The sequence below is a fragment of the Mus caroli genome, chromosome 14, assembly GCF_900094665.2.
Source record: "Mus caroli chromosome 14, CAROLI_EIJ_v1.1, whole genome shotgun sequence".
NCBI lineage: Eukaryota > Metazoa > Chordata > Mammalia > Rodentia > Muridae > Mus > Mus caroli.
This window is the reverse complement of record NC_034583.1, coordinates 46,621,927-46,636,568: the sequence shown is the minus strand read 5'-3', so window position 1 is coordinate 46,636,568 and position 14,642 is coordinate 46,621,927.

Genomic DNA, 14,642 nt, shown 5'->3' with positions numbered 1-14,642 from the left:
TGATATTTTTCTTCAAGTCTCGAGACACTCTGGCCTTCCTCCCACCCCTACGGCTGCTCTCTCATGTACCCTTTAGGAAGGTGGGGGAGAATAACAGGGCCCTCGCTGGAGGTATCGGGACGGTGGCAGTTCTCCCCTCAGGATGATGGGAGAGGACTGTGCTGCCTTGAAAAGTCTTGATGGGAACAGGAGACCGAAACAGAAAAGCATTTTAGGGACAAGGACACTGCAAAGAATAGTTCCATTCTTGTCCTTGGTCAGAAGCCAACATTGTCCTTGGCTCTGTCCTATGCAGAGACCAGGAGTCCCAGAAGGCAGCTTGGCTCTTGTTCCCTTGCCTTCAAATTGTATGTGAGGGTGAAGCCAAACTCCAATCCCTCCTGGCAAGCAAGCATTTTGGAACTGGGGCTCTGGAGTATCATGAAGAAAATAGGTTATCTCTATCCCCCAACTTTAGTCCATGTTGTAAGAAGTTTTAGGGTATCAACTCTAGAGAGGGGTGATGCTTGATAGCTAGACAGAGAACAGTAGTTTAGTAGTTTGAATAGACTCCTCCCTCAAGGTTAGCTTTGGACTCCACTCCCATTTACCTGGTAACACAAGAAGCAAACATCAACTTTTCCACTCCTTAATCCTCCTGATCAAAAGAACAGAAATGTTCAGGAGACCAGAATTCAGATCTGCCCCGAAGATTAGAACTTCCACATACTGTAATCTCCCAGGAGTTAATCCAGTTTGAGTTGTCAATAGCCTGGCCCAAGGACCACCAGCCCCACCCCCGGTGAAGCTAATTCACCTGGAGACGCAGTAGGCCATGAGAGAAACACTGATCCCCTTAATGAGATAGTGTGTTTACTCTTCCCTGAGCCCAGCCCCTGGCAGCTGCATGCATGCAGAGACTTCACCAGAAATGAACTTGTCAGAACCTTATAAGAAAACAGTTTCCATGCCCAAGATTGACCCAGGCTGGAGCTATGATGATTAAGGTGTAGGTCTGGTCTTGGTTGGGCGCGTGTTCCCTTGGTTGCTGTTGCTCACTCTGGATCCTATGTAACTTTGGTGGCTCTGCGTTTCTGGTAAAGAGTGCTTCTATGGGTCAGTGGATGCCACAAAGCTCCTTAGTAAAACCCTGACTCAAAAACAAACACAGGAAGGAAGAAAGGAAGGAAGGAAGCAAGGAAGCAAGCAAAAGAGGCAGGATTGTTTCAAGTTCAAAGCCAGCCTGATCACATAATGAGATTTATCTCAAAAGAGAGAGATGGGGGAGGGGCTATAATGATCGCTCCTCTGTTAGGAGTACCGCTTGATGCTCTTCCAGAAGACCTGGATTCAATTCCAAGCACCCACGTGGCTGCTCATATCTATCTGTAATCCCAGTTCACGGTATCTGACGCCCTCTTCTGACCTCCTCTGGCACATAGTGCCCAGATACACATGCAGGCAAACACTCATACACATAAAATAATAGAATATATGAATTGAAGTAGAAACTTAAGGGGTTCTTAGGGGAAAGTCGGTTGGATGGGGTTTTGCTGGGGCAAACATTGTGAAGGGACGTTTCGTTAACGTATACACGGGCGTGAAAGGCTAAGGTTGACTTGTGAAGGAACTGTACCGAATTGGACTTCTGGTATATCCATGAGGTGTTGTGAGTGGACTGGGCTGCCTGCTAACCTATGAACTGAACTGCTAATTTCCAGACAACATAGATGAGAGTTTCTCTTAAAAAAGAAAAAAGAAAAAAGAAAAAAGAAAGAAAGAAGGAAAGAAAAAGAAAAAAAAAACTTTCTAAACAGGTCCACTTCCTCCCACCCTGGTGAATGGTGGGCTACAAGAAAGAAAGGTTAAAGCATTTAAAAACCATCATTAAAAATAAGATTTTTTAAAAAAATTAAAGTTACATATGAGATATCCCATCATGAATGTGAATGCGTCTTTCTATTTAGAAAGATAAAGCCCGAAGATTCCTGCCCTGACAGTCCGGTGCTGGGAGAAGTACAACTTTAATGCACGAGAGAAGCTCTCTCACGACCTCATCGTGGGAGCAGATCAATGAAAGACAAGGAAAGTCAGAGCCAGACTTTAATCAAGACGTCGAGAGTAAAGTCACATGTACGCATAAATGTCAAAAGCTATTTGCATTGAAAATGTTTCCGTCCCTCGCTTTGATGAGTCCACATTTTGGAATATTGCTAGAAGCATGATACTAAATCCCCTAAGGAACTTCTTGGTAAATATATTCACCATAAAATGATTCACCATAGCAAAACTGAAAAAAAAAATCTGTCCAAATACTCAAAATAGAATATTTGTATTATAAAATTACTGGGGCTGGAGGCTTGCCTTGTCTATATTTTACAATATGCTGCATTCTATTTCAATTTTATATTATAGCATAATGACTTTACTACCACAAAGATGAGCTAGACACCACTACCTAGCCTGATATTACCTGTCAGCATTTATTAAAGCTATAAAATAAAATAAAATTTTCATTTCTCTCCTGCTGGGTAATTAAGACATTTTAATTCTTTTTAGAATTATTTTATGATTTCATGATATATTCTTTGATCAATGTTTCCCCCATACAGCAACATTTTTTAATTTGATTTCATGTTTACGGTGTGATCAGGAGTCAGAAGACAACTTCTGTGAATTGGTTCCAGGGATTGAACTGAGGTTCCTGGGCTTGGCAGCAAACACCAAACTCACTGAGTCACCCCTTCCATCCGCTCTTATCCTCTTCCCTCTCCCTCCAAATCCACTCTTCTTCCTGAGGCCCCCTCCTGCCTTTCTGCCGTGTGTGTGTGTGTGTGTGTGTGTGTGTGTGTGTGTGTGTGTGTNGTGTGTGTGTGTGTGTGTGTGTGTGTGTGTGTGTGTGTGTATGTGTGTATGTGTACCTGTGTGTGTGTATGTATGTCTCTGTGTATATCTGTGTGTGTGTCTGTGAGTGTGTCAGTGTGTGTTTGACTATGTGTCTCTGTGTGTGTATGTGTGTGTGTGTTTGTATGTTTGTGTGTTTGTGTGTACCCACTGCATTTAATTAGTACCATGTCATGTCCCAAATCACTTTACAGCACTCCTTCCAATCCAGCAGCACTTAGATTCTCTCTGCCCCTCTGATAGATCCTGAGCCTTGGAGAGGGTGATGTAGAGTCCCATTCAGTAGCTTTCAGCATTAAAAATGTTGTAAAGAGCAGCATGCAATTACACACAACCCCAAAGTTATCCTACTGGTGCAAATATCTAGAGATAAGATACAACTGAATTGTAAATATACAGTTCAAGAAGATAATAAACAATAGGAATATAAAGGAGATATCATAAAATAGTAGGGTGACTAATAATAGTAGGAAATACTACCAGGTGTGATGGAGCATTCCTTTAATCCCAGCACTGAGGATAACTAGGACTGTCTCAAAATTTAAATATATATATATATATTTTATTATATATATATAATATATAATATATAGGGGGGCCTCCTATATATATACACCTATGAAAGGCCCAGGAAGCCTCCCCAGACAGCCCTGCTTCCTTCTCTGCCCTAAACAGTCTTGGCCAGCTTCTTCTCTCTCACCTGCCCAGACTCACTCACCTTTTCATCGCTGACTCCCCTCCAGCCCTCACATCTACACCTCCTTCTGCTTGGACCACTCTTGCAGATCTTTTAGGTCTTGGCTCCCAATCACTCCCCCAGAGACCTCGCCCTCCTCTTTCTATACAATATCACCCTTCTTAAACATTGTCCTGTTCCGAAGTTACAGCTGAGGGTCTCCATAATTGAAGGAAAACATCAAATATCAAGCAACATAATAAGAAGTAAAGCAGATAAATCTGTTCTTTGGAAGAGTCAGAGTGCAGGAATGACTTGAGAGAAGTCCTAATGGACCAGTCCAGCAAGAAGAAATGTGGCCTATACAGAATAAATGCAGTGCAAGACGCAGCAATGGGCCAGGAGAGCAATAAAGAAAGTTGGCAAATCTATCACTCAATGGATAATAAATCATGACTATTGAGAGGCTAAAAGCCTGGAGAACTGAAATACTAGACAACAGTAATGTGGTCTTAGGAAGAAAATATGCAGATGGAGATACAGGCAGCCTGGTTTTCTTTGAGAGAAGAAAAATATTACAATTTAAACTAACGGCTTACTTTAATTTTTTTAAAAAGTTAAAATCCTGGGGGTGTGTCCCAGTGATGAACCACGAACCTGACATTCATGAGGCTTTGGGTTCAACCCCAAGCACAAGGAAACGAAGGGAGAAGTACTTAGTCATAAAAAGGGTAGAAATAGAATATATTACTTCTAGGGGCTTGGAGAGATGGCTCAGTGGTTAAGAGCACTGACTGCTCTTCCAGATGGTCCTGAGTTCAATTTCCAGCACCACATGGTGGCTCACAACCATCTGTAATGGGATATAATGCCCTCTTCCGGTGTATCTGAAGACAGCTACAGTGTACTCATATAAATAAAATAAATAAATATTATTTAAAAAATATATATTACTTCTAAACCAATAGAGAAACCAAGAAAGTTTTGTTAATTTTACCAACAGAAATATAGAGCTGGAGACTTCCCGTGTAAGCTGGATCTGAGTGAGTGAGATATCACAGTTCAGAGAAGAGTCAGTGAAGTGGCGCTTACCACCAAGTCCAACAATGTAGATTTGATCTCTGGATCCAATATGGTGGAAGGGAGAGGACCTAAGGGTTGTCCTCTGACCTCCATGAGCTCCATAGCATGTGCACGCACACACACGCAGCATGGCAAATAATTGAACAATCAAACATATAAATAAACATGACTTCTTTTTAAAAGGCTAAAAAAGAAGTAGAAGATCTGGGGCTAGCAGAACTACTCCAGTCTCCGGCCACCAACTCCTCAAGTCACCAGCATTTACAGTGAACTTCTCCCAGCACAGACCTGACAGCCACAGCTGCTGCCACACAGGCACCGCTGATAGTGTTAGCTATCTTTGCCAGAACCCCACCTGCAGGAAGGGTACCAGAAGTTTCCCAAGGAGAAGGCTGTTGAAAACAAGCCCAAAAAGCACACTGGCACACAGTAGGCACACGCATGTGCAGAATTGTGACCAGTGAGCCCGAACCTGAGAGGGGAAAAAAAATGACTTTCTCTAATATTGCTGGTGAACACTACCAGAATCACTGATGTGTGCTTTGAAGCCTGGCACAGTATTCTGTGTTCCACAGAGGTACCCAGGTGAGCAAAACCTTCCACCCTGATTCAGAGCCTGAGTCATAGAAAGCCCTGGCTCATGGAAAGTTTGATCCATGACTCACCAGGGACAAGGCTGTAGTTTGCTGGGGAAGAATGGGGTCTGACCAGGCAATTCTGACAGAAAGCAATCTACACTTACAATGAGCCTTTCTATCAAGAAAGACATGCTGCCGTCACCTGCCTGGATTGCTAAGAAGAGTCATCCTCTCTCCCACTTGTGAAGACTGATACAAATGGTAATCCTGGGATGAGAGAAGCCACGCCGTTACAGTGAGGCTGAAATGCTGGCTGAGAAAATTGTCCTGGTTAGGATTTCTAGTGCTGTGGTTAAACACTGTGACCAAAAACAGCTTGGGGAAAGAACGGTTTGCCTCAGCTTATGGTCAGTAGTCCTTCATGAAGGGAATGCACATAGGGAACTCCAGGCAGGAACCTGGAGGCAGGAACTGAAGCAGACGCTTGGGGAAGTGCTGCGGACGGGCTTTCCCCTCTTGGCTTTGCACAGCCTGCTTTCTTATACTCAGGACTGTCTTCCCAGGGATCGTACATCCAGTGAGCTGGGTCCCTCCACATCAATCATCAATCAAGAAAATTCCCCATAGACTTGCCCACGGTCCAGTCTCATCAGGACAGTTTCTCAGTTGAGGTTCCCTTCTCTTAAAGGACTCCAGATTGTGTCAAGTTGACAAAAAAACTAGCCCATACGAGTATAGCACTTTCCACTTCATATTATTGCCTGTGTTTTTAATTCTTAGTTTTGGAGAGTCTTTTCTTCATCTGTTGTTATTTATATTCTTGAATCATGAAGCTACTGTGTTTTTATTTCCATCTCTCTGGAAAGAACTCCATGGCTGACCTCCACTTTTCTACACCTACTTTTTTTTTTAAATATTTCATCAGTTCTTACATCTGTCTTTTACCTGTTTCTGCGGTCACAGTGCCTCTGCTCCCTCACACACTGCTGTGCTCCAGGCTTGCCCTCTCTCCCAGCTTTATTCCTTCCCATGTAAGCTCGTTGTTTCACTACTTAAATATTGATGTCCTTAGCACTAAGGAGTTTATAAGGGACACATTCCCCAACTAGGACCCTTAATAAAGCTGTCTCTGAGCCTTATTGAGCACACAGGTGAACTTGCCAAGTGTCTCCTGCTGCCATTCAACGTTGAGACTGCTGGTGAATCGATGAAGGAAACTGCAGCTGTCTCCTCCATCAACAGCAACAGGAAACATAGTTCCTAGTGAAGACGACCCATCAGGACGACTGACATAAACAAAACCAAGGAGCCAGAGGACTGGGAAAGGGCAGAAGTGGAAGACTCACCCATCCATAGATGCACAAAACACAACAAAGAGCACAAAGGCTGTGGTGGAAACCCACAACCCCACAGCTCCCCAATAATGGAAATGAGACACTGAGAGAGCTGAGTTGACTGATAATGAATTTAAAGTTTTATTTTTAAAAGGACCAGTGACCATAAGAGGACTCAAATAAGTGGGTAAAGGAAGGAGATCAATTTAAGACTAGGACAAGAAAAACAATTGCTGAGAAAGGGAAAGAAAGAAAGAAAGAAAGAAAGAAAGAAAGAAAGAAAGAAAGAAAGAAAGAAAGAAAGAAAGAAAGAGAAAGAAGAGAAAGAAAGAGAGAAAGGAAGGGAGGGGAAGGGGAGAGAGAGGGAGGGAGGGAGGGAGGGGGAGAGAGAGAGAGAGAGAGAGAGAGAGAGAGAGAGAGAGAGAGAGAGAGAGACGAGTTAACCACTCAAATAAGAAACACAATAGAAAGCATGATCAACAAACAAGATCAAACAGGAGAATCAGATTAAAGAGCCGAGGACAGATTCAAGATGATCGTATAGTCAAGGCGTTATGCAACAGAACACAACACTGTTGGGGGTGATCAACTTCCAAGGAGTCTGAAATAGTCAAGAGACTGGGCCTAAGAACTCTCAGACTAAAGAGATCACAGACAAAGTCAAGAGGTATAGATAATTTAGTTAACGAACTTATAGGAGGAAAATTCCCAAACCTAGAAAAAGAAATGGACATCTAAACACAAGAGCCATGTAAACAATAAACATGAGCAGTAAACCACCTCCCCATGACATCTCATAGTCAAAATGCAAAACAAAGAAACAGTATGACAAGCTCTGAGGGGAAGGAAACACCAACAACACATCATCAGAAACATCACGACAACATCAGAGCTTCACCAGCAACCCTGAAAGCATAGAATGGTATATTTAAACCTCTGAGAGTAAGCGACACAACCAAAATGGCTTTATCTAACACAGTTACCTCTTTAAATTGATAGAGAACTGAAAATATTTGAAGACAAAACGAAATTAAGCCAACGTGTAGCAATGAAGCACTGTGGAAAATGCTTAAAGAAATAGTATACAGAAAAAGAGAAGGAAGTCTCACCTGCAAGAAATTTCATCCCATGAGAGGAACGGATAATCAAAGAGCAGGGAGAGATCCAACCCAACCATGCCCAACATAGCAAACCAGAAAACGGCTAACACTAACAGAGTAGGAATGAGAGAAGCACAGGTAATCTGACTGACCAGCACAATTAACAAAATCATAGGAAATACCAAGCTCATCCCAATAACAATCTTGTTAATAAATAATTCATCAATAAAACTGGAGACTAAATGAATTTAAAATATATAAGATCCAATATCTGTGGTACCCAAGAAACTCACTTAACTTGGAAAGACATCCCAAAACTGAATCAAATACTGGAGAGTCCTAACAGAAGATACAGCAGCCTATAGGCTGATTCTTCCATCTGATTAAGTATACTTCAAACAGAACTGGTCAGAAGAGAGTTTTAAAGGCCACTATATATTAATAAAGGAAACAAACCATCAGGGGCATATAACAATTATAAGGACTTATGCAACAAACATTGGGGCTCTCAGTTTTTTTAAACAGATACCAAAGGAATAAAAGGCCATGCTGGTCCTGATGCAGGAGTAGTGAGGAGCTTCTATATTCTCCTCTCATCATTAGATAGGTCTTCTAAAGTAAAATCAGTAATGAAGCCTCACAGCTAAATTGGATCATAGAACAACTTGATTAAAAGGTATTTCTGGACTATTCCATCCAAAAGTTAAGAATACATACTCTTCTCAGTGACAGATGGAGCCTGCTCTAAAATTGATCACATCATAGGCCACAAAGCAAACCTTAAGAAGTACAAGAAAAAAATTCAAAATCATTCCTGGCTCCTTATCAGACCACAGTGGAATAAAACTACAGATCCACAGCCATAGCAACCAGTCATAGCAACCACAGCCATAGTAACCACAGCCATAGTAACCATAGCAACTACAGAAATACATGGAAAGTGAAGAAAACAGTTTTGAATGAACAGTAGGCTACCGAAGAAATCAAAGATTAATTCCGAGTCAAAGTCACACACAACCCAGAGAACCTCTAGAACACAGCCAAGAGTTCTGAAAGAAAGAATTAGCAGTAAGTGCTCATGTTGACATTAGAGATCCCTCAAGCAAATGACCTAATGATGCCCCTTCAGGCTTCTTCAGATAAACAGGAAGAAGCCAAACCCAAGCCCAATACACAGTAACAAACATAGGATTCGATTAAAAAAAATAACACAATAGATACTAAGAGAACAATACATAAAATCATTCAAACAGGGACTGGAGAGACAGCACAGAAGTTAAGAGCACATACAGCTGGCACATCCCGCAGTTCTCAATCACTTATACATCCATCTTTGTGGGACCCCAATGTTTCTAGCATCTGTGTGCACCATATAAGCATGCAAATATCCAACACACACACACACAGGAAGGGAGGGAGAGAGGAAGGGTGGGGGAGGGGAAGAGAGAGAGAATTTTAAAGTTCTTTAAAAAAAAAAAAAACAAATTACTTAAGCAAATAGTTGGTTCTTTGAGACGATTGACAGTATAGCAAACCCTTAGCTAAACCAACACAAAGAAGAAGATACAAATAAAGAAACCAAGGGATTAAAGAAGAGTTGTTACAACAGATGCCAATGAAACCCAGACAATACTTTGGAAAGACCGAGAAAAGCTTTATTTTAAAAACCTGGGAAACCTAAAATAATGGATACATTTTTAAACTAATGTGACCTACCAATATCAAAGCCAGACTAGAGAAACAATTTAAACAAACTGTTAGCAAACAATGAGATTGAAGCGGTGATTTAAGCCTCCCCATGAAAAGGCTCCCTGCAGATTCTCTGATGAATTTTATCAACACTTTAAGGCAGATCCAACATCAACACTTCTCAAACCATTCCATCAACGAGAAAGAGAAGGAACACAACCAAACTCAAAAAGCCAGCATTACCCTAATTCCAAAGACAGATTTAAAAGATAATAATAACAAAAATCCAATAGCACATTCCAGCTCAGGGGCTGGAGAGATGACTCCAGTTAAGGCTGCTTGCTTCTTTTCAGAGAACTGGAGTTCAGTTCCCAACACCCACATCAGGTGGCTCTCCACTGCCTGTAATCCCAGTTCTAGGGGACCTGATGGTTTCTGGCTTCTATAGGCACCAGCACTCACCGCTCACCTTCACAGAGAGACTGAGAGACAGGGAAAGAGAGGGGGGGTAATTAAAAAATACGGGCTAGACAGATGATTCAGGAGTTAAGGGCATATATTGCACTTGCAGATGGACCCAAGTTCAATTCTGAGCACCTTTATCATGCCCTTCATAGTCAACTGTCACTCCAGCTCCAGGTGGATCCAATACCTCTGGTCCCACAACATATCTGCCTGCCTACCGCCATGTGTTCTTCCACCAAGAAAGCCATGGACTTACGGTCTAAAGCTGTAAGCAAGCCTTCAATGAAATGCCTTCCTTTATATGCTTCCTTGGCCATGGTGTCTCTTTAGAGCAATAAGAAAACAGTAACTAAGACACCATTATCAAGTTGGTTTTATTTCAAGGATGCAGGCTGGTTCAACACACACAAATAACTAAGTGTAATTACCATGTAAATAGATATAAGGACAAAAATCACATGATATCTTACTATATTTATGGATGCAGAAGAGGTATTTGACAAAGCTCAGCATGCCATGATGATAAAAGTTCTGGAAAAAAATAAAAATAAACAGAACCTACCTCAACACAATAAAGGCTACATACTCACACCAGCACTATACTAAATGGGAGAAAACTGGGGGCCTTTTCTCTAAAATCTGGACTGAGACAAGATGCCCACTCTCTCCACTCCTATTCAAAACTATGCTAAAGATCTGAGCTAGAACAATTAGATAAGAGAGATATATAAAAATATCAGTAGGAAAGAAGTCAGCTTACCTGTGTGTGCAAATGAGGTGGTTCTATACTCAAAAGACCCTACAGACTCCACCAGAAAACTACTAGATTAATAAACACTCTCCATAAAGTCTCGGGATAAAAAACCAGCATTGAAATATCAATAACTTAGCCAAGCAGTAGTGACACATGCTTTTGATCCTAGCACTCAGGAGGCTGATGCAAGCAGATCTCTGAGTTTAAGGCCAGCCTGGTCTACAGAGCAAGTTCTAGGGCAGCCAGGGCTACACAGAGAAACCCTGTCTCAAACACCCAAAAAACCTAAAACAAACTCAGGAACTTTCATATGTACCAATAAAATGAAACCAACTTGGTAGTGGTGTCTTAGTAACTGTTTTGGTTTTGCTGTGAAGAGACACCATGACCAAGCAGCATACAAAAGAAAGCTTTAATTGAGGACTTGCTTACAGTTGTAGACGGTTAGTCCATCTAATGAATGTGTTGAGAAAAAAAAAAATGTAAGAAAATTATCCCATTCACCATAGTGGGAAAGAAATGAGTGCCTAGGAAGTGAGAGACACCCAAGAAGAAATCAAGCCCTAGATGATGCTCTGAGATTGGGCAGAACTACTACTGCGAAAATGGTTATACTACCAAAACAATCCACACAGTCAATGCAATCCCTATTAAAATTCCAATGACAAACTTCATAGAACTGGGGGGCGGGGGACATAGGTTTAGTCAAGGATTTCTTAAATAGGACCCTAAGGTCATAGGAGGAAAACCAAGAACTGAGAAACGCAGAGGCAGGAAATTAAAATGCTTCTGCACAGCAAAGGAAACTGAGCAAAGTGGAGAGGCAGCCTACAAGATGGGAGAACAATCTCTGCCAGCCATGCTTCAGACAGGGGCTGTTTTCCTTATTAGTGATAAGACATTCTGACAAAAGCAACTTGTCTTAGGGTTCATTGCTGTGAAGAGACACTGTGACCCTGGACATTTAATTGGGGCTGGCTTACAGTTCAGAGATTTAGTCCATTATCATCTGAGCAGGAAGCATATAGACAGACATTCTGCTGGAGACAGAGCTGAGAGTTCTAAGTCTGGATACATGGGCAGCAGGAAGTAACAGTGATACACTGGCCAAGCTTGAGCTTCTGAGACCTCCCCCTAGTGACACGTGTCTTCCCACAAGGCCACACCTCCTAATATTGCCACTCTCTATGGGCCTGTGGGGGCCATTTTACTCAAACGACCATAAAACTTAAATAGGAAAGGGTCTAATTGGGCTTATAGTTCCATAGAGATACAATCCACCATGGTGGGCAAGACACAACAGCAGGCACGGAAGATGCAGTGACCAGTGCAAGAGGTGGGCTCATTTCATTGCAGGCACACTCAAGAAGCAGAGAGTGGACAGGAAGTGGGGCCTGGCTGCCAAGGCTCAAGCCACTTCCGGTGACTCACTTCCCATAACAAGACTCCACCTCCTAAAGGACCCACAACTTCCCAAACAATGCTACCAGCTGGGGACCGAGTGTTAAAATGTGACTCTTATGGGCACCATTTCACATTCAAACCACAACAAGGAGTTGGTATCTAGAATACATTTTTTTAACTGCAAAAATAAAATACTATAAAAACAAAACTGCAAGTCAATGAAAGAATTAATGACTAAACAGACATCTCTCAAAAGAGGACACAGAAATGGCCAACAGATATAAAACATGTTCCATGTCTCCTGTTATCAGGGAAGTGCAATTAAAACTACTTTGAGATTCCATTGTTGTGATTTAACATAAGACAAGACACCAAATGCTGGCAAGGATGTATGGAAGGGATGCTGATGGGTATGTAAACTGGTACCCCCGAGACCCAGCTACATCGTTTATAGGCACACACCTAAAGGACTGTACATCACACCACAAAAATAATTGTATGCTCATGTTTATCACAGCAGCAAAGAAATGGAATTAGCCTAGATACCCATCAACAGACGAATGGCCACAGAAAATGTGGTGTGTATACACATGGAATTTTATTCAGCCCTAAAGAAAAATGAAAATTACAGGGAAAATGCTGGACCTAGAAATTAGGATATTAAATAAGTTAGTCCCCAACTCAAGAAGGAAAATATTGTGTGCTATTCTCACATAGGGCTTCTAGGTATTAATTTTATGTATATATAGGTATGTCATAAAATGCAGAAGAGACACAGGAGAGGAGCAGAGGTTCTGAGGAAGAGGAAGAGTAAGAGAACACATATGGCATGGAGCATGGGAAGTGGTTGCTGGAGGAGCAGGGCCTGAGGAAAGGGGAGAAGGAGAATCAGCAAAAACAAGTTATAAATGGAAGGTGCCATTGCTTTGTATGATAATTTAATCAATAAGAAAAAGGGGGGAACAGAACTGGTCACATTGTCTCACTTCTATAATCCTAGCACTCGAGAAGCTGAGGCAGGAAGCTTGCCATAAGTTTGAGGCCATCCTGGGCTCATTCCAGGCCAGTCAGGGTTACATGTGAGACCCTGTCTCAAAATGAAACAGAAGAAGGCTGGAGAGACAGCTCAGGGTTAGGAGCACTTGCAGAGGATCCAGGTTCGGTTCCCAGCGCCCAGATAGTGATTCAGTCATCCATAACTCCAGTTCCAGGGATCTGACCTCTTCAGGCACCAGACATACATGCAATGCACATATATCCAGGCAAAATATACATTAAAAAGTCTTTTATTAAAATAAGTATTTTATTTTTTTAATATTATAACAGAATTACATCATTTCTCCCTTCCCTTTCCTCCCTCCAACCTCGCCCATAGCCTCTTTTTTCATTAATTGTTGTTACACACACACACACACACACACACACACACACACACACCAGTATGGCTTGCACAGTCTGTACGTTCCTTGTATGTTTGTTTTGGGGGCTGACCACTGGCACTGGATAGCCACCCCACCAGGGTGCTCTTCTCTAGGGAACACCATTTCTCCCACCCTCAGTATTTCCTGGTTGCCAGGTTGAGGTCTCCTGGGCTTATTAGATTTTTTTTTTTTTTTTTTTTTTTTGTAAAAAGGAGAGAGGTGGAAGGACAAGATGGTGAGGGTGAGTGCACTGGTGGAGGGTCTATGAGTTAGGAGGGAGAGCTGAAGGTAAATATTAAGATACATTACATACATGGGTGAAACTGTCCAAAGAATGAATTAAAAAATACCCTTTCAAAAATGAGCATGAGAGGAGTCTTAGATCAGATTTCTCTCAATCCTGCTAAGTACTGCTTATAAGACACTCCTCAAATGAAATGATTTACAAAGAGTGACATGGTGTTCGTTCATTCCTGTCTCCCCCAGTTACTTCCAAAAGACAGGCTATGATGAAATATCCCTGCACCAAAAGGTTAGTAGATGAAACCCACTGCTGGCAGACATCAGGGCATCAAGTAGATCCAACAGTAATCCGGGAATGACGCAGGTCAGAGGAGCCTTCTTTTCAATCCAGGAAGACTTGGAAGGCGTTACTGAGGAAGGGCTGTCCTCACACATTGAGGGGAACATGACAATCTCTGTCAAAGCCCATCTCCAGCAGTGGGAGGCATTCTAACAAGCCAGTTAGGGTGTGTACTTTCAGCCTTCAGGTTTTAAAGCTCTTCCATGATTTCAGGACAACTTTGACAGACTGAGACAGCTCCTGCATATCCTCTTAGTCAATACAAACTGTCTCATAGACTTATGGCCCACACAGTTACAACTGTGGAAAAGAAAGGATTTTGGGGGGGGGCTGGATTTGGTCAGTGAGAGCAAACACAGAGTGACATGTACCCCTCTTGGGCACATTTCATCATCCATAAAGCCACGTGGTGACGTATGCTTCTGTAGTTGCGAGTAGACTGAAGTAGTGCCAAAGCTGGCTGAGTCCTGGCAATCAGCAGGTACTACGAGCTAGCAAGATAAGTGCCTGCTCTAGCTAGGATTGTCCCTCCTGGCACCAAACCCCAGGTGTTACCTAGGCCATAAGAATACAGAAAGAAACCAGATATAGCTGTCTCTTGTGAGACTATGCCGGGGCCTAGCAAACACAGAAGTGGATGCTCACAGTCAGCTATTGGATGGATCACAGGGC